We start from the raw sequence: 21,333 nt of genomic DNA, 5'->3' as shown, positions 1-21,333 counted from the left end.
TGAAGCGAGCACTGACTCAGCGCTCCGGCTGGTGACCGGCCTCTTGCGCATGCGCATTGGCGTGCCGGGTTGGCCGGCCACAATTTCCGCGCTCTCCCGCCGCAGCCGCACAGGACAAGGCTGGAGGCGGGGCCCTGGGCTGGGCCAGGGGAGGTGCCCGGGAAAGAGCCTGCGTGCTACAAGCAGTGCGGGAGACCGACAGTTCCGACCTCCGTACCTCTTCCAGCCGGCTTTCCTGATCGGATCGGCTGGAGGGGGAAGGCATTTCAGATCGTGAGGTTGGCACGCGGGACTACCCTCCCCATTACATCCTGGATGGCTTCGAAGGCGTGGGCCGAGGTAGGCTCCCATCGGGCTGGAGATTCAGTCAGATGAGGTGTGGCGGCGGTCGGCCGAACCCAGAAACACTGGCCTGAGGCCCTCGAGGAGGGTGTCAGCAGAACACTCCCCTGCTCTGTGTGCTCAATGCCCACCTTCGATATGGGCCACCCATCAAGGGGCCCTGCCTTGGTCTCCAAGTCCGGGGACCAGCGCTTCTCAGCACTGCTGATGGAGAAGGCATTATTACCGCTGACGGCCCCTGCTTTGCCCAGCCGCTGAGACGGTTCCTCAGGACACGGTGATCCTCACTGTGACGCCAGCACCAGCTCAGCCCTGGCAATCGCGATCGGCCGCTTGCGCATGCGCATTGGCGTGCCAGGTTGACTGGCCGCAGTATCCGCGCTCTCCCGCCGCAGCCGCACAGGACAAGTCTGGAGGCGGTGCCCGGGGCGATGCCCGGGAAAGAGCCTGCCTGCCACAAGCAGCGCAGGAGACCGACAGTTCCGTCCTCCGTACCTCTTCCAGTCGGCTTTCCAGATCGGATCGGCTGGAGGGGGAGGGCGCTTCAGATCGTGAGATGGGCACGCGGGCCTGCCCTCCCCATTGCAACCCCGATGGCTTGGAACGCGTGGGACGAGGTCGGCTCCCATCGGGCTGGAGATTCAGTCAGATGAGGTGGGTCGGGGGTCGGCCGACCCCAGAAACACTGGCCTGAGGCCCTCGAGGAGGGTGTCAGCAGAACACTCCCCTGCTCTGTGTGCTCAATGCCCACCTTCGAAATGGGCCACCCATCAAGGGGCCCTGCCTTGGTCTGCAAGTCCGGGGACCCACGCTTCTCAGCACTGCTGATGGAGAAGGCATTATTACCGCAGAGGTCCCCTGCTTTGCCAAGCCGCTGAGACGGTTCCCCAGGACACGGTGGCACTCACTGTGAAGCGAGCACTGGCTCAGTCCTCGGGCAGGAGACCGGCCTCTTGTGCATGTTCATTGGCGTGCCGGGATGGCCGGCCGCAGTGTCCGCGCTCTCCCGCCATAGCTGCGCAGGACAAGGCTAGAAGCGGTGCCCGGGGCGGCGCCCGGGAAAGAGCCTGCCTGACACAAGCAGCGTAAGAGACCCACAGTTCTGACCTCCGTACTTCTTCCAGCCGGCTTTCCTGATCCGATCGGATGGAGGGGGAGGGCGCTTCAGATGGAGAGGAGGGCACACGGGACTGCCCTCCCCATTGCAACCCGGATGTCTTGGAAAGCATGGGCCAAGGTCGGCTCCCATCGGGGTGGAGATTCAATCTGATGAAGTGTGGCGGGGTTCGGCGGACCCCAGAAACATGGGCCTGAGGCCCTCGAGGAGGGTGTCAGCAGAACACTCCCCTGCTCCGTTTGCTCAATGCCCCCCTTCGATATGGGACACCCATCAAGGGGCCCTGCCTTGGTCTCCAAGTCCGGGGACCCCCGCTTCTCAGCACTGCTGATGGAGAAGGCATTATTACCGCTGAGGGCCCCTGCTTTGCCCAGCCGCTGAGACGTTTCCCCAGGACACGTTGATCCTCACTGTGACACGAGCACCGGCTCAGCGCTCACGATCGTCATCGGTGGCTTGCGCGTGGGCATTGGCGTGCCGGGTTGGCCGGCTGCAGTGTCCGCGCCATCCCGCCGCAGCCGCACAGGACAAGGCAGGAGGCGGGGCCCGGGGCGGGGCCCGAGCGGGGCCCGGGGCGGGGCCCGAGCGGTGCCCGGGAAAGAGCATACCTGCCACGAGCAGCGCAGGAGACCGACAGTTCTGACCTCCTTACCTCTTCCAGCCGGCTTTCCTGATCAGATCGTGAGGTGGGCACGCGGGACTGCTCTCCCCATTGCCTCCCGGATGGCTTGGAAGGCGTGGTCCGAGGTGGACTCTCATAAGGCTGGAGATTCAGTCTGATGAGGTGTGGTGGGGGTCAGCGGACCCCAGAAACATGGGCCTGAAGCCCTGAAGGAGGATGTCAGCAGAACACTCCCCTGCTCCGTGTGCTCAATGCCCACCTTCGATATGGGACACCCATCAAGGGGCCCTGCCTTGGTCTCCAAGTCCGGGGACCCCCGCTTCGCAGCACTGCTGATGGAGAAGGCATTATTACCTCTGAGGGCCGCTGCTTTGCCTAGCCGCTGAGACGGTTCCCCAGGACACGGTGATCCTCACTGTGACGCGAGCACCAGCTCAGCGCTCGCGATCGTGATCCGCCGCTTGCGCATGCGCATTGGCGTGCCGGGTTGGCCGGCTGCAGTGTCCCCGCTGTCCCGCCTCAGCCTCACAAGACAAGGCTGGAGGCGGTGCCCGGGCGGTGCCTGAGAAAGAGCAGGCCTGCCACAAGCAGCGCAGGAGACCGACAGTTCTGACCTCCATACCTCTTCCAGTCGGCTTTCCTGATGGGATCGCCTGGAGGGGAGGCCGCTTCAAATTTTGATGTGGGCATTCGGGACTGCCCTCTCCATTGCATCTCGGAGGCTTGGAAGGCGTGGGCCGATTTCAGGTCCCATCGGGCTGGAGATTCAGTCTGATGGGGTGTGGTTGGGGTCGGCAGACCCGAGAAACTTGGGCCTGAGGCCCTCGAGGATGGTGTCAGCAGAAAACTCCCCTGCTCCGTGTTCTCCCTGCCCCCCTTCGATATGGGCCACCCACCAAGGGGCTCTGCCTTGGTCTCCATGTCCAGGGACCCCTGCTTCTCAGCACTGCTGATGGAGAACGCATTACCGCAGAGGGCCCCTGCTTTGCCAAGGCACTGAGATGGTTCCGCAGGACACGGTTTCCGTCACTGACGCGAGCACCAGCTCAGCGCTCGGGCTCCTGACCGGCCGCTAGTGCATGCGCATTGGCTTGCCGGGATTGCCGGCCATAATGTCCACGCTCTCCCGCCGCATCCTCACAGGTCGAGGCTGGAGAAGGTGCCCGGGGCGGTTCCCTAGAAAGAGCCTGCCAGTTCGGAGTGCCCACTTCACGATCTGAAGCACCCTACCCCTCCAGCCGATCGGATCAGGAAAGGCGGCTGGAAGAGGTACGGAGGTGGGAACTGTCGGTCTCCTGCGCTGCTTTTGGGAGACAGGCTCTTTCCCCGGCACTGTCTGGGCACCGCCTCCAGCCTTGTCCTGTGCTGCTGTGGCAGGAGAGCGAGGACACTGCGGCCGGCCATCCCGGCACGCCAATGAGCACGCGCAAGCGGCCGTTCACGAGCGGGAGCTCTGAGCCAGTTCTCGCGTCTCAGTGAGGGCCACCGTGTCTTGGGGAACATCTCAGCGGCTGGGCAAAGCAGGGGCCCTCTGCGGTAATGCGTTCTCCATCAGCAGTGCTCAGAATCAGGGATCCCTGGACTTGTTGACCATGGCAGGGCCCCTTGGTGGGTGGCCCATATCGAAGGGGGGCAGTGAGCACACGGAACAGGGTAGTGTTCTGCTGACACCATCCTCGACGGCCTCAGGCCCATGTTTCTGGGGTCCGGTGCCCCCGCCACACCTCATCAGTCTGAATCTTCTGCCCGATGTGACCCGACCTTGGCCCACGCTTTCCAAGCCATACGTGATGCAATGGGGAGGGCAGGCCTGAGTGCCCACTTAACGGTCTGAAGCGCCCTCTCCCTCCAGCCGATCCTATCAGGAATGCCGGCTGGAAGAAGTGCGGAGTTCAGAAATGTCGGTCTCCTGTGCTGCTTGTGGCAGGCAGGCTCTTTCCCGGGCACTGTCCCTTGCACCGCCTCCAACCTTGTCCTGTGCTGCTGCGGTGGGAGAGCACGGACACTGAGGCCGGGCATCCGGGCACGCCAATGCGCATGCGCAAGCGGCCGGTCATGAGCACGAGCGCTGAGCTGGTGCTCGCGTCACTGTGAGAGCCACCGTGTCCTGGGGAACCGTCTCAGCGACTTGGCACAGCACGGGACCTCTAGGATAATGCCTTCTCCATCAGCAGTGCTGAGAAGCATTGGTCCCTGGGCTTGGAAACCAAGGCAGGTCCCCTATGTGTGTCGCCCATATTGAAGGAGGGCTGTGAGCACACGGATCAGGGGAGTTTTCTGCTGACACCTTCCTCGACGGCCTCAGACCCATGTTTCTGGGGTGTCCGCAGAACACTAAAAATACAAAAGTCATCCGGGCGTGGTGTCACAAGCCTGTATTCCCAGCTACTCAGGATGCTGAGGCAAAAGGAATGGGTTGAACCAGGGACGGAAAGATTGCAGTTAGCCTAGATCGTGCCATTTCCCTCCACCCTAGGCCACGGAGCGAGACTTCCGTCTCAAAGTAAATACATAAATTCATTCGTTCTTTCATTCATTCTAAATAGATATGTAGGATGTCAGCTTCTGACCTCATGGACTCTGAGCTGACGAGTTCCGTGGTCTGCCTATTGGTGGACGGTTCACGTAAGGAGCTTAAACCGTCAAGTTTAAAACAACTAATTTGGTTATAGGAAATACACATATCTACCCAAAACTCCGGGTGATCCCAATTCATTCCGGGTTGACATTCTCTACTGGCAAACTTCGGGTATCACCTAGCAGCCACCCTTACTCGGAAAACCGAGGCGTCACTGAGGAAGAACGCTCAGGCCGCCTGCGCACAGCCCGGGGCAACTGTGTCTTGTCCACTGCCCCCGCCCCATCTCCAAGTTTCTCCCTCCCTTGTTGCCTAGGGAATCGCCATTCTGACCACTGGGTCTCATTGTTGTTTGATCAGATAAAACAAAGAAATAGGCCCAGGCGCGGTGGCTCACGGCTGCCTGGGAGATCGTGCCGGGTGGATCAGAAGTCAGAAGCTCGAGACCGGCCTGGTCAACATAGTGAAACCCCTGTCTCTACTGAAAATACAAAAAAGTTAGCGGCCCATGTTGGTGTGTGCCTGTAGTGTAGTCTCAGCTGCTCACTCACTGAGGAGGCTGAGGTAGGAGAATCGCTTGAACCCAGGGGGTGGAGGTTGCACGGAGACTGAGCGACAGAGCAAGACTGCTTCTCAAAAACATTAGAATGAGGCCGGACGCGGTGGCTCACGCCTGTAATCCTAGCACTTTGGGAGGCTGAGGTGGGTAGATCACCTCAGGTCAGGAGATCAAGACCAGCCTGGTCATCACGGAGAAACCCCATCTTCAAAAAATAAATGAATAAACAAAAAATTAGAATGGAATACCATAGAAGAGAATGGAACAGAATAAAAGAGGACTGAACTAATGAATGATTGAGTGATTTTTCGGGAAGAAAGGAAAAAAAAGAAAACCCACAGTGACACAAAGCTCCTCTTCTGGGCCAGGCGCGGTGGCTCACACCTGTAATCCCAGCACTTCGGGGGGCCGAGGCGGGTGGATCACGAGGTCAGGAGATCGAGACCATCCAGGTCAACATGGTGAAACCTCGTCTCTACTAAAAATACAAAAAACTTAGCTGGGCACGGTCGCGCGTGCCTGTAGTCCCAGTCTCAGCTACTTGGAGGCACTTCACCCTGAGCCACAGACAGAGTGAGACCCTGTCACAAACAGACAGATGGACGGCCAGACAGACAACAGGTATATTACATCCTTCTCAGGGTACAAAGCAGAACTAACAGAATATGGCATTTAATATTGTTTTATTTTAAATTTTAATCTTTTTATTATTATTAATTTGGAGCCCAGGTTATGAAGCCAGCTAATGCTTGTATTTTTGTGGAGACGAGCTTTTCCCGTGTTGCCAAGGGTGGTCTCAATCACCTGGGATCAAGGGACCCACCCACACCTGGCCTCCCAAAGTGTGGGAATGACAGACACCAATTATAATAATTATTATATGTCCCTTGTTTTTAATCGCATGTCTTTCTGAGAGTTTCATGGCAGAGTGTTTGACTGGCTTCTCTAAATTCATTCTAGGCTGGGTGGGCACAGTGGCTCACATGTGTAATCAATCCCAGCACTTCGGGAGATGGGTGGATCACGAGGTCAGGGGATCGAGACCATTCTGGCTAACACGGTGAAACACCCTCTCTGCTAAAAATACAAAAATCATCCGGGTGTGGTGGCACATGCCTGTATTCCCAGCTACTCGGGAGGCTGAGGCAAAAAGAATGGCTTCAACACGGGACAGAAAGGTTGCAGTGAGCCTAGATCGTGCCATTGCCCTCCACCCAAGGAGACAGAGCGAGACATCCGTCTCAAAATAAATAAATAAATTCATTCGTTCGTTCATTCGTTCTAAATAGATATGTAGGATGTCAGCCTCTGGCCTCATGGACTCTGAGCTGACGAGTTCCGTGGTCTGTCTATCGCAGGACTGTACACGTAAGAAGTTTAAACCGTCACGTTTAAAACAACTAATTTTATTATATGGAAATACACAGATCTACCCAAAACTCCGGGCGATCCCAATTCATGCCGTGTCGACACTCTCTACTGGCAAACTTTGGGTATCACCTAGTGGCCACCGTTACTCTGAAAACCGAGGCGTCGCTGAGGAAGAACGCTCAGGCCGCCTGCGCACAGCCCGGGGCAACGGTGACTTGTCCACTGCCCCCGCCCCATCTCCAAGTTCCTCCCTCCCTTGATGCCTAGGGAATCGCCATTCTAACCACTGGGTCTCATTGTTCTTTGATCAGATAAAAAGAAGAAATAGGCCCAGGTTCGGTGGCTCACGCCTGCTTGGGAGGTCGTGGTGGGTGGATCAGAAGTCAGGAGTTTGAGACCGGCCTGGTCAACATAGTGAAACCCCTGCCTCTACTGAAAATACAAAAAAGTTAGAGGGCTGTGGTGGCGCGTGCCTGTAGTGTAGTCCCAGCTGCTCACTCACTCGAGAGGCTGAGGTAGGAGAATCGCTTGATCCCAGGGAGCGGAGTTTGCACCGAGCCTGGGCGACAGAGCAAGACTGCTTCTCAAAAACATTAGAATGAGGCCGGACGCAGTTGTTCACGCCTGTAATCCTAGCACTTTGGGAGGCCGAGGTGGGTGAATCACCTTAGGTCAGGAGTTCAAGACCAGCCTGGCCGTCGCGGAGAAACCCCATCTTCAAAAAAAAAAAAAAAAAAAAAAAAATTAGAATGGAATACAATAGAACAGAACGGAACAGAATAAAAGAGGACTGAACTAATGAATGAATGAGTGATTTTTCGGAAAGAAAGGAATAAAAAGAAAACCCACAGTGACACAAAGCTACTCTTCTGGGCCAGGCGCGGTGGCTCACACCTGTAATCCCAGCACTTCGGGGGGCCGAGGCGGGTGGATCACGAGGTCAAGAGATCGAGACCATCCAGGTCATCATGGTGAAACCTCGTCTCTACTAAAAATACAAAAAACTTAGCTGGGCATCGTGGCGCGTGCCTGTAATTCTAGTCTCGGCTACTTGGAGGCACTTCACCCTTGGCGACAGACAGAGTGAGACCCTGTCAGAAACAAACAGACGGACGGCCAGGAGACAACAGGTATATTGCATCCTTCTCAGGGTACAAAGCAAAACTAACAGAAGACGGCATTTAATTTTTTTAATTTTAAATATAAATTTTTTTTAAAAATTAATTTGGAGCCCAGGTTATGAAACCAGCTAATGTTTGTATTTTTGTGGAGAGGAGGTTTCCCCTTGTTGCCAAGGCTGGTCTCAATCGCCTGTGATCAAGGGACCCACCCGCCCTTGGCCTCCCAAAGTGCGGGGATGACAGACACCAATTATAATTATTATTATTTGTCCCTTGTTTTTAATCACGTGTCTTCCCGAGAGTTTCATGGCAGAGTGTTTGACTGGCTTGTCTAAATTCATTCTAGCCTGGGCGTGCACGGTGGGTGGCTCATGCGTGTAATCAATCCCAGCAGTTTGGGAGATGGGCGGATCATGAGGTCAGGAGATCGAGAACATTCTGGCTAAAACGGTGAAACCCCCTCTCTGTTAAAAATACAAAAATCATCCGGGCGTGGTGGCACATGCCTGTATTCCCAGCTACTCGGGAGGCTGAGGCAAAAAGAACTGCTTGAACCCGGGATGGAAAGGTTGCAGTGAGCCTAGATCGTGCCATTGCCCTCCACCCTAGGCAACAGAGCGAGACTTCCGTCTCAAAATAAATAAATAAATTCATTCATTCGTTCATTCATTCTAAATATATATGTAGGATGTCAGCTTCTGGCCTCATGGACTCTGAGCTGATGAGTTCCGTGGTCCGTCTTTCACAGGACTGTACACGTAAGGAGTTTAAAAAAAAAAAAAATTTAAATTGTCATGTTTAAAACAACTAATTTTATTATATGGAAATACACAAATCTCCCCAAAACACAGAAACAGGTCTTCTATTTTGAAACTACTCTTTTAAAAATTGTCTTGGCCAAGCGTGGTGGCTCACGCCTGTCATCTTAGCACTTTATGAGGCCGAGATGGGTGGATCACCTGAGGCCGGGAGTTCAAGACCAGCCTGGCCATCAGGGTGAAACTCAATCTTAAAAAAATAAAAAATAAAAATAGTCTTAAGCCTGGTGGATGTGCCAGTGATCCTTTTAGGTTTTGACCTTGACAGAGAGAATTTCCAGTTGGTCTCTCTTCTCTGGAAGGAAGTTTCAGATAATCCAATGGGTGGGGACTTAGGCTGTGTCTCCCTGGGTCCCTGGTCGATTGCTTGTGGGAACTGCCTGGGAGGGCAAGGCGGCCCCACTGTGCTGTGGTGAGGGAGGGCTCCATTCTTTCCCTCCCCCACTCCAGCTCCGGGAGATCCCAATTCATTCCGGGTCGACACTCTCTACTGGCAAACTTCGGGCATCACCTAGCAGCCACTGTTACTCTGAAAACCAAGGCCTCACTGAGGAAGAACGCTCAGGCCGCCTGCGCACAGCCCGGGGCAACTGTGTCTTGTCCACTGCCCCCGCCCCATCTCCAAGTTCCTCCCTCCCTTGTTGCCTAGGGAATCGCCATTCTGACCACTGGGTCTCATTGTTCTTTGATCAGATAAAAAGAAGAAATAGGCCCAGGTGCCGTGGCTCCCGCCTGCCTGGGAGGTCGTGGTGGGTGGATCAGAGGTCAGGAGTTCGAGACCGGCCTGGTCAACATAGTGAAACCGCTGCCTCTACTGAAAATACAAAAAAGTTAGGGGGCCATGGTGGCTCGTGCCTGTAGTGTAGTCCCAGCTGCTCACTCACTCGGGAGGCTGAGGTAGGAGAATCGCTTGAACCCAGGGGGCGGAGGTTGCACGGAGCCTGGGCGACAGAGCAAGACTGCTTCTCAAAAACATTAGAATGAGACTGGATGCGGTGGCTCACACCTGTAATCCTAGCACTTTGGGAGGCCGAGGTGGGTGAATCACCTGAGGTCGGGAGTTCAAGACCAGCCTGGCCATCATGGAAAAACCCCATCTTTAAAAAAAAAAAAAAAATTAGAATGGAATAGAATAGAGCAGAATAGAATAAGACAGGACTGAACTGATGAATAAATGAGTGATTTTTCGGGAAGAAAGGAAAAAAAAGAAAACCCACAGTGACACAAAGCTACACTTCTGGGCCGGGCGCGGTGGCTCGCGCCTGTAATCCCAACACTTTGGGGGGCCGAGGCGTGTGGATCACAAGGTCAAGAGATCGAGACCATCCTGGTCAACATGGTGAAACCTCGTCTCTACTAAAAATACAAAAAATTAGCCTGGCACTTTGGTGCGTGCCTGTAATCCCAGCTACTCAGGAGACTGAAGCAGGAGAATTGCCTGAACCCAGGAGGCGGAGGTTGCGGTGAGCTGAGGTCGCGCCATTGCACTCCCGCCTGGGTAACGAGAGTGAAACTCCGTCTCAAAAGAAAAAAGAAAAAAACGTAGTAAAAATGTCTGTAATATGGTGATGTCGGTACATTTATAGTGATCATCATTCCATTCACACACTCAAATAACTGCTGCTTCTGATCACTTAAAACTAGATTCAAAGCCATTGCTCAACAAGCTGATACTACCAGTCCCCAATAATAACAGGTAGTTTAAATCTGGAAAGAAGGCAAAGCATAGTGGTTAGTCAATTACTTTTAGATATAATTGAGGCTACACTACTATACATAATCAGATGCACCATGTTCGTAACAATGCATACTGTGGTGTGGAGTTAATTCCGATTACCATATTTTATATTTGTTGGTCATCGGCAGCATACATTTTATGCTCCAAAAGAAATACCTCGATCCAACAAAACGGTTACATTTCATGTTCTTTTAAAGACAGACAAACTAAATTTAAGGAAGAACTGGCTTTTCTTAATATCCCTTTTTCAAGTTACTGATACGAATCTGCCAAAGAAACAATTATGCATTTTACCTAACATCAAGTAATCTGCAAAGTTCCCGAGACACATGCATTGCTTGTTCAGTTTCCAAAAGTATAATACAGGCTTTCTGACAGAAAACATTCGCATTCCTAGCTCTCAAAAGCAAACATTCGAAAGAAAGTTACAAAAAATGACCTCTAAGCTTCTGAATAGTCCACTTGCTGACATAAAGTATTTTCTGTCCCAACACTTTCTCGACTTCAAAGATATTTACTTCCTAAGTACATGACAAAGTCTTCCTTTCAAATCATTCACTCAGTTTCCATGGTAACATTGCGGGATTCCCTGGCTACCATCAGTCGCATTAGTTGACTGTGAAATTTCTCAATCTTCTTTACATCTTGAGCTTGCTCTGTTTTAGACACCAAACAAACTCGATCATCTGTTACTTTAATACCCCCGTTCCCATCAGAATGCCTGTACTTGTCAGTTGGGCGCGGTGGCTCACGCCTGTAATCCCAGCACTTTGGGAGGCTGAGGTGGGTGGATTGCTTGAGACTAGCAGTTTGAGACCGGTCTGGCCAACATGGCAAAACCTCATCTCTACTAAAATACAAAAATTAACCGGACATGGTGGCACACTCCTGTAATCCCAGCTACTGGGGAGGCTGAGGCACAAGAATCGCTTGAACCCAGGAAGCAGAGGTTGCAGTGAGACAAGATCGCACCACTGCACTCCAGACTGGGCAACAGAGCAAGACTCCATCTCAAAAACAAAATTTAAAAAAGATATAAGGCAGAACTGAAAATTTAGCTGAATTTTGATATCTACGCATTTTTCTGTCATCCCTACAGTTCACTTTGTATTAAGTTTGGTTTCATTTGGGATTTGCAATGTAAATATATATTTCTACCTTTTCATATAAAGTTTCTTACATAACAAATGAAAAGTATTTTTCTTGTATATTATTATTATTATTATTTGAGACGGAGTTTCGCTCTTGTTACCCAGGCTGGAGTGCAATGGTGCGATCTTGCCTCATGGCAACCTCCGACTCCTGGGTTCAGGCAATTCTCCTGCCTCAGCCTCCTGAGCAGCTGGGATTACAGGCATGCACCACTATGCCCAGCTAATTTTCTGTATTTTTAGTAGGCACAGCTTTTCACTATGTTGACCAGGTTGGTCTCAATCTCTTGACCTCATGATCCACCCACCTCGGCCTCCCAAAGTTCTGGGATTACAGGGGGGAGCCACCGCACCCGGCCTATTATTATTTTTAAGATGAGGTTTCACCATAATGGTCCGGCTGGTCTTGAACTGCTGACCTCAGGTGATCCACCCACCTCGGCCTCCCAGAGTGCTGGGATTACAGGCATGAGCCACCATGCCCAGCTTCTTGTATATTCTTAAGTAGTGAATATATAAGAACTGTACTCTTCTTCTAGGCTTGAGTTTACATAGGTGAATATCACCAACACCTGGCCTTAGAAATGGACCATGTCATTTTTTTTTTTTTTGCTATGACTTATGTATTTTCTTGCCTCCTTCCTAGACGTTCTTATTTCACTTTCTTGTCAGCTCACTTTTTCCCTTTTTATTTTTCACCAAACCATTTGTAGAGCTGCAGAAGGTATCCTTTCTTATTTTTGGTAGCCAGAAGTTTACCTAGGAATCTTTTAACAGTTTTTGTCAACAATAAATCTAACCCTGTAAGTATCCCTTCTTTCAACATTTTTTTTTTTAGACGGAGTTTCCCTATTGTTACCCAGCCTGGAGTGCTATGGTGCGATCTCGGCTCACCGCAACCTCTGCCTCCTGGGTTCAGGTAATTCTCCTGCCTCAGCCTCCTGAGTAGCTGGGATTACAGGCACGCGCCACTGTGATCAGCTATTTTTGTATTTTTAGTAGAGATGGCGTTTCATCATTTTGACGAGGATGGTCTTGATCTCTTGACCTCGTGATCCACCCACCTCTGCCTCCCAAAGTGCTGGGATTACAGGCTTGATCCACCGCACCTGGCCTCAACATTTTTTATTTGTTTCCCCACGATGTGAAAGGATTTCATTCGTTTAAGTGGCCTAAGAGATTTGCCCTGACAGAGTTCACAAAACCCACGTCTCTAGAATGTAATTTGCTGTTATGGGAGACTACCCAGTGATCTGACTAATGGCCCTGTGCCCATACTCTAAGACCTGTGTCTTTTGGAGAAGATCACAATGATTTAAGGACTTTATGATACTTCCAATTATTTCTAAACATTATATTCTTTTGTTTACATGATGAGACTTTTTGTTGTTCCTTGCTTGTATATAATAAAATATGTATGTGAAAAAAAAAAAAAAAGAATGCCTGTGTTTGAGAATCAAACATGCCTTCATAGGGTCAGTGAGGTAAAACTTCTCTCTTGGCAGGCAGTGTGGCTAAACTCCTCCCAGGTCTGGTACTGGGGCATTGTGGCCTGGAGTGCAAAAGTAAACAGAAACAAGGCCGCAGAACTCAGCCCAGCAAACTACCTAGAGTCGCCAAAGAACGCAAAAGTCATAAGGTCTTATTTTCTAGAAATTCATGAGTGCTGCTGCTGCTTCTGCTTCTTCTTTCTTCTTCTTCTCTCCTTCTTCTTCTCCTCCTTCTTCTTCTTCCTCTTCTTTTTTCTTCTTCCTCTCTCTCTCTCTGCCCCCTCCCCCAGTCTCTTCCCCCCTCCCTCTCTCTCCCTCTCCCTCTCCCTCTTCTTCCTTTTAATATAAGCTCAGGTTGATCTGATCTAATCCATTCCCAAGGCTTCAATTCTTTACTTTAGGAATCCCAGATTGGATCTCCATACAGAATCCAGTACAGAAGTGGCGAGTTGATTTCTGGACTTGGAGACCTCATAGATGTTACACATTAATAAAGATTCAGGCCTGGCATGGTGGCTCCTACCTGTCATCACAGCACTTTGGGAGACCGAGGTGGGCAGATCACCTGAGGTCAGGAGTTCGAGACCTTCCTGGCTGACATGGTGAAACCCTGTCTCTACAAAAAAGACAAAAATTAGCCAGGTGTGGTGGTGCTTGCCTGTAATCCCAGGTACTCGGGAGGCTGAGGAAGAGATTCACTTGAACCCGGGAGTCGGAGGTTGTAGTGAGTGAGCTGAGATCACACCACTGCACTCCAGCCTGGTGAAAAGAGTGAGACTCCCTCCAAAGACAGAGACAGAGAAAAAAGAATCCAACCCTAAAATCTGGGTTTGCTTTCTCCATTGACTCGGTTGTCATCCAGACTTACTGTCTCAATAAATCGTGTACCTCTGTTCAGTTAGGTTGCTTGGAGGGTTTTCTCAGTCTGTATCTCCCCGTTTCCTAAATGACCCGTGACCGAGCCCTGTCTGTTCTGTCTCAAATATGCAACTCCAAACACTCCTCTTCATTTCCACAACTACACACGGCCCCTTGTGGCACCACTGGCACTTGGGAAATCATCCCAGATGGTGGTTTCAGCTTTTCAGCTATGAGGCCTGAGCCTGCTGACAACATTCGTGTTCAGCTAATATTTTTGTATTGTTAGTGGAGATGGGGTCTCACTATGATGGCCTGGTCAGGATGGTCTCCATCTCTTGACCTCGTTATCCACCCTCCTCTCTCTCTGTTTCTCTCTCTCTGTCTCTGTCTCTCTCTCTCTCTCCCGCCCACCCTCGTGTTATTGAAAGCCTGTCTTTTACTCTCTGTCTGTCTTTTGCTGCTGCTGCTGCTGCTGTTTTTGTTTTAAAAGCTCACCCAGGCCACTGTTTATGGTATCAAAAGCATTATAAAATATGTGTAATTCTCTATATATTGAGTACCCCTTTCTTCCTCCTCTCTCTGTCTGTCTCTCTTTCTCTCTCTCTCTCATAATCTGATTTCTGTTGGCTTAAACTGACTCTCTCTTTTTTTTTCCTTCTTGTTTTAGATACAGGGTTTCACCATGTTGACCAGGCTGGTCTCAAACTCCCGACCTCAGGTGATCTGCCCACCTCGGCCTCCAAAAGTGCTGTGATGACAGGCATGAGCCACCGCACCTGGCAAAACTGACTCTTTCTTTCTTAACTAAGAGCTGTTCAGGCCTCATGTTGTGCTATAGCTGGCCTGGAGCCAGAACCTGAGCAATGCCATTTTATAAGACAAAGCTGTGTCTCCAAAATGAGTTGTAATAACTGCCCCATTCTCTTTGCAATAACTGCTGACTTGGTTTCTGTAAATAAGACTGCTAGTCTGCTCAGGATAATGTCCACCAGGTGAAGTTGTTTACCTTTCTCATCAGTAACTGACAGAATTGCTGGCCTTTGCTTAGCAGAATGTGCAGCCCAAGCTAATCTCATCTTGGCCCCTGTGAACTAAGATCTGTAATTTCCACCGGTACCCAAACCATATGTAAACTAACATTTGTCTTGACTTTTGTAAATCATTTATGTAGCAATTAAAGTGACAATAAGCCCCCGAGCCCTCAGAATGTCCGGAGGCCCCCACCCCTGTCCCTGCCCAGGAGATGATTTACAGAATCCACCAGCCCTTGGAATGTCTGAAGCCCGTTGATCCGCCTCCCCGCTCCTCAACCCCACTCCCAAGGTGGTCTTTCAGGTATAAAAAGCCTTGACACTCTCCCCTCAGGGCCGCGGGTTTGAGAGACGTGAGTCCTCCGTAGTCGCCGGCAATAAAGACCCTGCAATTTGGCATACTTTTGTCTTGGTGAATTATTTTAATCTCGCATCCCAATACTATATTATTCTGGAGGCCCCAGCGAGATTATTCTCTCATCACCAGACAAAAGCCATCTCAGAATCTCGCCCGGGTGGCCGCTTCCGCCTCGGGGGATTCTAGGGGAGGTGCCCCCTGAGCTATCTCAGGGCCCCCGGAGCACCACCGAGGAGGCAAAGCGACTGCACGGCCGACATTCACCCAAAATTCCTCAGGGTCCTAAAGACCTCCGGAGGTAAGTTTGGTTTGGGAACTAGTTCAAAGTATGGGCCTGAGTCGGGGGACTGATGAGTCATTGCAACTCTGACGTGGCAAGCCTCACCGAGACATTGCTTGAGGCTTCTGGTGGCTGGCACAGTGGGTGCCAGCCTTCTGGTGGCTGTCATAGTGGGTGTCAGCCTTTGTGTGGCTGGCGCAGTGGACATCAGCCTTCGTGTGGCTGGTGCAGGGGGTACCAGCCTTCTGGTAGCTGATATAGTGGGTATCAGCATTCGATTGTTTTCTGTAACCTCTGTGTGAGTGAGAGAGTGTGTATATATGTAGTCCCATGGCTGAAAGCTATGGGGCTTGTGTGGGCCTTCACCCGTGGTTCCACGGGGGCGTCATATGGCATAACGGTGATTCACCTCAGAGCTGTCCTATTCAGACTTCTATCCTGAGGTGACCAGGCCTGGGGGTTATACAGGTACATCTTTCGCTAAGATGCCCCTGAAATATTCCTCTGGGAATGTGGCTGGGCAGGCATCTGACTGGTCTCCCATCTGGGGGGCACCCACCCTTTGTCTGTCACTCTTGTATGTAGTCCTGTCCTGTCTGTAAGTTTGTCAGTTTTATTAGACTCCTGTTAGCAGACATACACTGGTTCAGCCCATCTTCCCTTGAGGTAGAGGATATTTTACAGTGGTTGATGGACCTCTGGATGCAGGGAACTTTTATTGATTACACTCCAGAAGAAATTACTCTTTTTCCTTCTTTGTCATCTTTTTCTTCTATCACTGAGGCCTCACTCTTTCTTCTTTCACCATGTGGCAGGTAGTCTTAACTGTAGTTGTCTTTATTCTCTTCCTTGTTATAATCATTGTGGCCTGTAAATTCTCCCAGCCACCTCCCCTGGGATAAGAGTACCTCTGCCCATGCTGGGTCTGATTCCATGTTGGGGAGGCAGTTGTGCCCTCAACACCTCAGAAGTAGTTTCTTTGGGGTCATAGGGAACAAAGCCCTAGATCAGAGTCTACGAGTGTTCTTTCTCAGGCTGGGGTGGAAAAACTGGTAACTGCTTATTCTGCCAGAAAAGTGTCCAATATTGTTACGGGCAGTGCCCAATGGTACATCACAGAGAGGAGAGGAGAAAAGAGACAGAGAGAGAGAGAGGAGAGAGGAGAGGAGAGGAGAAAGGAGACAGAGAGAGAGAGGGAGGAGAGGAGAGGAGAGGAGAGAGACAGAGAGAGAGGAGGGAAAAGAGGGATTTGATGTTTTTTAGGGTCCCTGTGTGAAGGCGATCAAAAAGCCACAGGGGCGGGAATCTCGCAGCTGGCCTAGCGGCTGCAAGCTCCATTTTAAACTGACACAAAAAGCATTTTTTTTCTCTTTCTCTCTTGTCAGTCAGAAGCCCCACCCGGGTGTGAGGCAGGCCACACCGCCTCAGGGTGCAGCATTTGCATCCTGAATCTGGCTTTAAAAAGCTTTCTAACCCTTTATATTGCAAGTGACTTGTTAGCGCAGTTAAAATTGGCTCTCTGCAACAGAACTTTTCCATTTGAGTTGGCTTAAAACAAACAAACAAACAAAAAAGAATAGCTAGTACAGGTTTCAGGACCCCGAGAGAGAAAAGAAAGAGAAAAAAAAAAAAAACTAAATGGGCTCGTCACAGTCCCGACCATGCACCCCTCTCCGGTGCATGATGGCAAATTTTAAAACAGGGTTCTCTGGCCAGTATGGGGTTAAACTAACCCTACAGAGGCTTCGGACTCTCTGTGAGTTGGAGTGGCCAGCCTTTGGGGTAGGCTGGCCAGATAAGGGGATATACGACCCCAAGATAACTCAGGTTGTCTGAGACATCGTGACAGGGTCCCCGGGCCACTCTGATCAATTTCCATACATTAATCAATGACTAGAATTAATCCAACACCCTCCTCCTTGGCTTAAAAAATGTACAAAATGGGCTGGACTTCAGGTTATGTTAGCAAGCCCACAGAAGAGCCCCTTGACACCGGCTATTCTTCCAGTCCCTGCTGAGAACCAAGAGATGCCTCCACCGTATTCTCGGCCCTTGGGGACAGGGTCCCGACACCCCTCTCCGGACAGCACTAATGATCGGCCCTTGTCTCCTCTCCACACTTAAAGCAGGGACCCACAACCGCCAAAGCTGCTGCCCCTCCAGGAAGCACCTCCCGCAAATGGCAGCAGCCGGGGCAGCCCCTTCTTTGTTCATATCCCTTTTTCCTCTAGTAATTTATATAACTGAAAAGTAACAAAAATCAAAGAAAGGGCCAAACACTAAGTGCTGGCACAAGCTTTATTAAGAGTAAGGAAAAAGCTGCCAGGATGCACCCAAAATTGGTGCACAGCACCCGTGGCGTGGCAAAGGGGATTTTTATGGCCTGCGAGCCAGGAGATGCCTCCAGTGTGAGAGGCTGTGCAGAGGGGGAGGTGCTGGGGAACTGCTGAGTTCAATAGTTCCTGGGAAGTGTTTGTGCTGAGGAACTGCTAAGATGGCAAGAGGGGAAGGGTTAGAAACCTGGTCAGATGAAATGTTCCCTGGGAGGGGGTCGTGCTAGGAGGCTGGGGAACTTAAAGCAGTGGCAGGGTTTTACAATTGAGTAAGTTCTGTTAGAAGGCTCAACATTCTCTGAGAAGCCCCAGGCTTTAACAGGGCTCTTAGAGTCTGTACTCTAAACCCATCGCCCCACTTAAGATGACTGCCAACAATTATTACTAATTCTGTTCACCACAGAGGAGAAAAGTAAAATTAGACAAGAAGCCCATAAAGCAATACTTAGGACGGGGGAAGGGTCAGTAGAAGATCGCTAGGAGCAAATTCATGAAATCTTCCCTTCCACCAGGCCCCAATGGGACCCAAACACCCCAGCGGGCCTGGAGGCTTTGAACATTTTTCACCGGTACTTATTAGAGGGGGTTAGGGGGGCAGCCCGGAAACCTACCAATCTCTCCAGGGTAAGGAATGTAACCCAAGCTCCACAGGAGTCCCCAGTCACTTTCCTAGAGCACCTACAGGATGCCTACTGTACCTACACCCCATAGACCCTGAGGCCCCGGAGAATCAGCAGGCCATCAACCTTGCTTTTGTTTCCCAATCTGCCCCAGACATAAAAAGAAAATTACAAAAATTAGAGGAGTTCCAGGGATTGAATTTAACCCAGTTGTTGGAAATTGCTCAAAAAGTCTTTAACAATAGAGACACCTTAGAGGCTAAGCAAGATAAGAGAGTTACTAAGGCAGTGATAGCAGCACTCCAGGAAACCCGAGTTATCTCAGGAGGACCAGGAGACCAGCAGAGAGGCCTTGGGGAACAAAGGCCCAGATTAAGGCACAACCAATGTGCACTCTGCCGATGAGAGGGGCACTGAAAAACAAATGTACTTGATCCAGTAGCCTCTGGATGGCCAGTGTGCCAGAGAGCAGTGGCAGCCACAGCCCTATTAGTCAAAGCTGACTTTGGGGCAGGGGTTAAACTTAGTGGCACCCCATGCGGTGGAGTCGCTACTCCGTGGAGCTCCGGGAAAATGGATGTCAAATGCCCGTGTAGTCCAATACCAAGCCTTACTTTTGGACCAGCCCTGAATAAAATTTTCAAAAACCACAGTTTTAACCCCCACCACATTGCTACCTGACAGCGAGCCAGAGGAGCCCATACATAACTGCCAACAGACAATAGATGTCCTCCACGCTGTGTAACCGGATCTCACCGACGTCCCCCTGCAGAACCCAGAGGAGGTACTGTATACAGATGGCAGCAGTTTCATAGTCGATGGAGTCAGGTATGCCGGGGCAGCTGTGATCACCCTAGACCAGGTTATTTGGGCTCAGGCTCTTCCACATGGAACCTCAGCTCAAAAGGCAGAACTTATAGCTCTGATAAAGGCCTTGAGCTGGGCAGAGGGAAAAACTGTCAACATATATACTGATAGCCGGTATGCCTTTGCTACGGCCCATATACATGAAGCCATTTATAGAGAAAGAGGGTTGCTTACCTCAGAAGAAAAAATTATCAAAAACAAAGAAGAGATCCTTGCTCTACTAGAAGCTGTATGGAAGCCCAAGGCAGTGGCAGTAATACACTGCACAGGACACCAGAAACGAGATGCACCAGAGGCAAGGGGAAATAGGGCAGCAGACCTACAAGCCAGACAGGCAGCCTTGGGACCGGTGAAGCCTCTAACTCCTCTTGTGACCCTGCCGGCCCCAACCCTGCCCTCTACCCCTATATACTCACCTGATAAGGAAAACTTTGCTAAAGAACAGGGGGGACAACAAGATTCCACAGGATGGTGAATTCTACCAGACTCAAAGATTGTGCTCCCTGAGGCTCTAGGGCAGGCTCTAGTTAAGGACACACACCAGGCTACTCACTTAGGGCAAACAAAACTAACTGAGCTGCTGAGGGCCAAATACTACATTCCACATTTATACGAGATTGTTAGGGAAACTACTACTCGTTGTGATGCATGTGCCCGGGTAAATCCAGGAGGCAGTAGGTCTAGTCAAACAGGGATAAGGCTTAGGGGAGCTAGCCCAGGGGAACACTGGGAGGTAGATTTCACTGAAATAAAGCCCCCAGCGTGTGGCTACAAATACCTCCTTGTGTTCATAGACACTTTCTCAGGATAGGTCGAGGCTTTTCCCACTAAGACAGAAACTGCACTAGTAGTAACGAAAAAATTATTACAGAACCTGGTTCCTCGATTTGGCTTGCCCTTGACACTGGGATCAGATAATGGCCCTGCATTTATAGCACAAGTTTCTCAGGGCCTGGCCAAGGCCCTGGGCATAACCTGGAAACTACACTGTGCCTATCACCCCCAGAGTTCAGGGCAGGTTGAAAGGATGAACCGGACCATAAAGGAAACTTTAACAAAATTTATTCTAGAGACCGGTGAAAACTGAGTCAACCTGCTTCCTTTTGTTCTCCTCCGTACCCGATGTACTCCCTATAAAAAAGGCTTCATTCCTTTTGAGACTATGTTTGGGAGGCCCCCTCCCTTACTCCCCAAACTTGCGGACGCCATACATGCTGAAGTCCATAACCATACACTCCTTAATTCCCTGCAGGCAATCCAGTCTGTTCAGTCCCAGGTGTACACGCTCATCAGGGAGACTCAGCCTACCCCAGCGGACCTCACTGACCAGTCAGTACACCCCTTCCAGCCTGGGGATGAAGTCCTGGTAAAGAGATTCACTGCCTCCGGCCTAACTCCTCGCTAGAAAGGACCCTACACCATGATCCTGGTCACCCCCACGGCAGTCAAGGTGGACGGACTGACTGCCTGGATTCACCACTCACACGTCAAGACTGCCCCCCAGATGCAAGATGGGAAGTGGATCCATCCTCAATGGACCCCCTAAAGCTAAGACTATTGCGCCGTTCTCTGTCATCATCCTAATCTCCTTAATTCCTGCAACCACCCTCCAAAAGGGACCCTCCTTGGCACCCACCTACTACCGATGGGTCATCACTAAGGGCTCCACTGGAGAATATGTCAGTTCCTTAATTGGGCAGGGATCCACCCTCCTCAATTAAACCCTAGAATACACTCCCACAGAGCCCATAACCTTCTCCCTAGACATTTGCACTCTGTTAAGTGAAAGCTTAGGAGTAAATAAGGCAGAACAAGACAAGGCAAGAAGAGGAAGGCGGGTGGGAGTAAAGGGAATAGGGTGTGGCAATGTGGAGGTTGAACAACAACTTCAGAGGATGGGACTATATTTGTGCCCAGGATCCACACCAGATAAAAGATGGAATTGTAATGACTTGCATGAATTCTTCACCCCTACTGGGGCTGTGAGTCTATCTCCACTATATCAGGATATACTACAAACAGAGACACTTTCATTTCATTCGCCCGAGGCTCTCCCCCAAACCCCTGCTACACCGG

The 21,333-nt window shown here is 50.8% G+C and overlaps 1 pseudogene; it reads right to left on the bottom strand.

The window, feature by feature from the left end:
• Positions 1-10,821: 10,821 nt before the first annotated feature.
• On the bottom strand, positions 10,822-12,963 carry LOC135276337 (signal recognition particle 9 kDa protein-like; annotated as a pseudogene).
• Between the last annotated feature and the right edge of the window lie 8,370 nt (positions 12,964-21,333).

Source organism: Aotus nancymaae, unplaced genomic scaffold (genome assembly GCF_030222135.1).
Source record: "Aotus nancymaae isolate 86718 unplaced genomic scaffold, 86718_ANA_hifiasm-v0.15.2.pri h1tg000022l_1, whole genome shotgun sequence".
Classification (NCBI taxonomy): domain Eukaryota; kingdom Metazoa; phylum Chordata; class Mammalia; order Primates; family Aotidae; genus Aotus; species Aotus nancymaae.
Note: the sequence above shows the minus strand (reverse complement) of the source record. Positions and strands in the feature narration are given on the sequence as shown.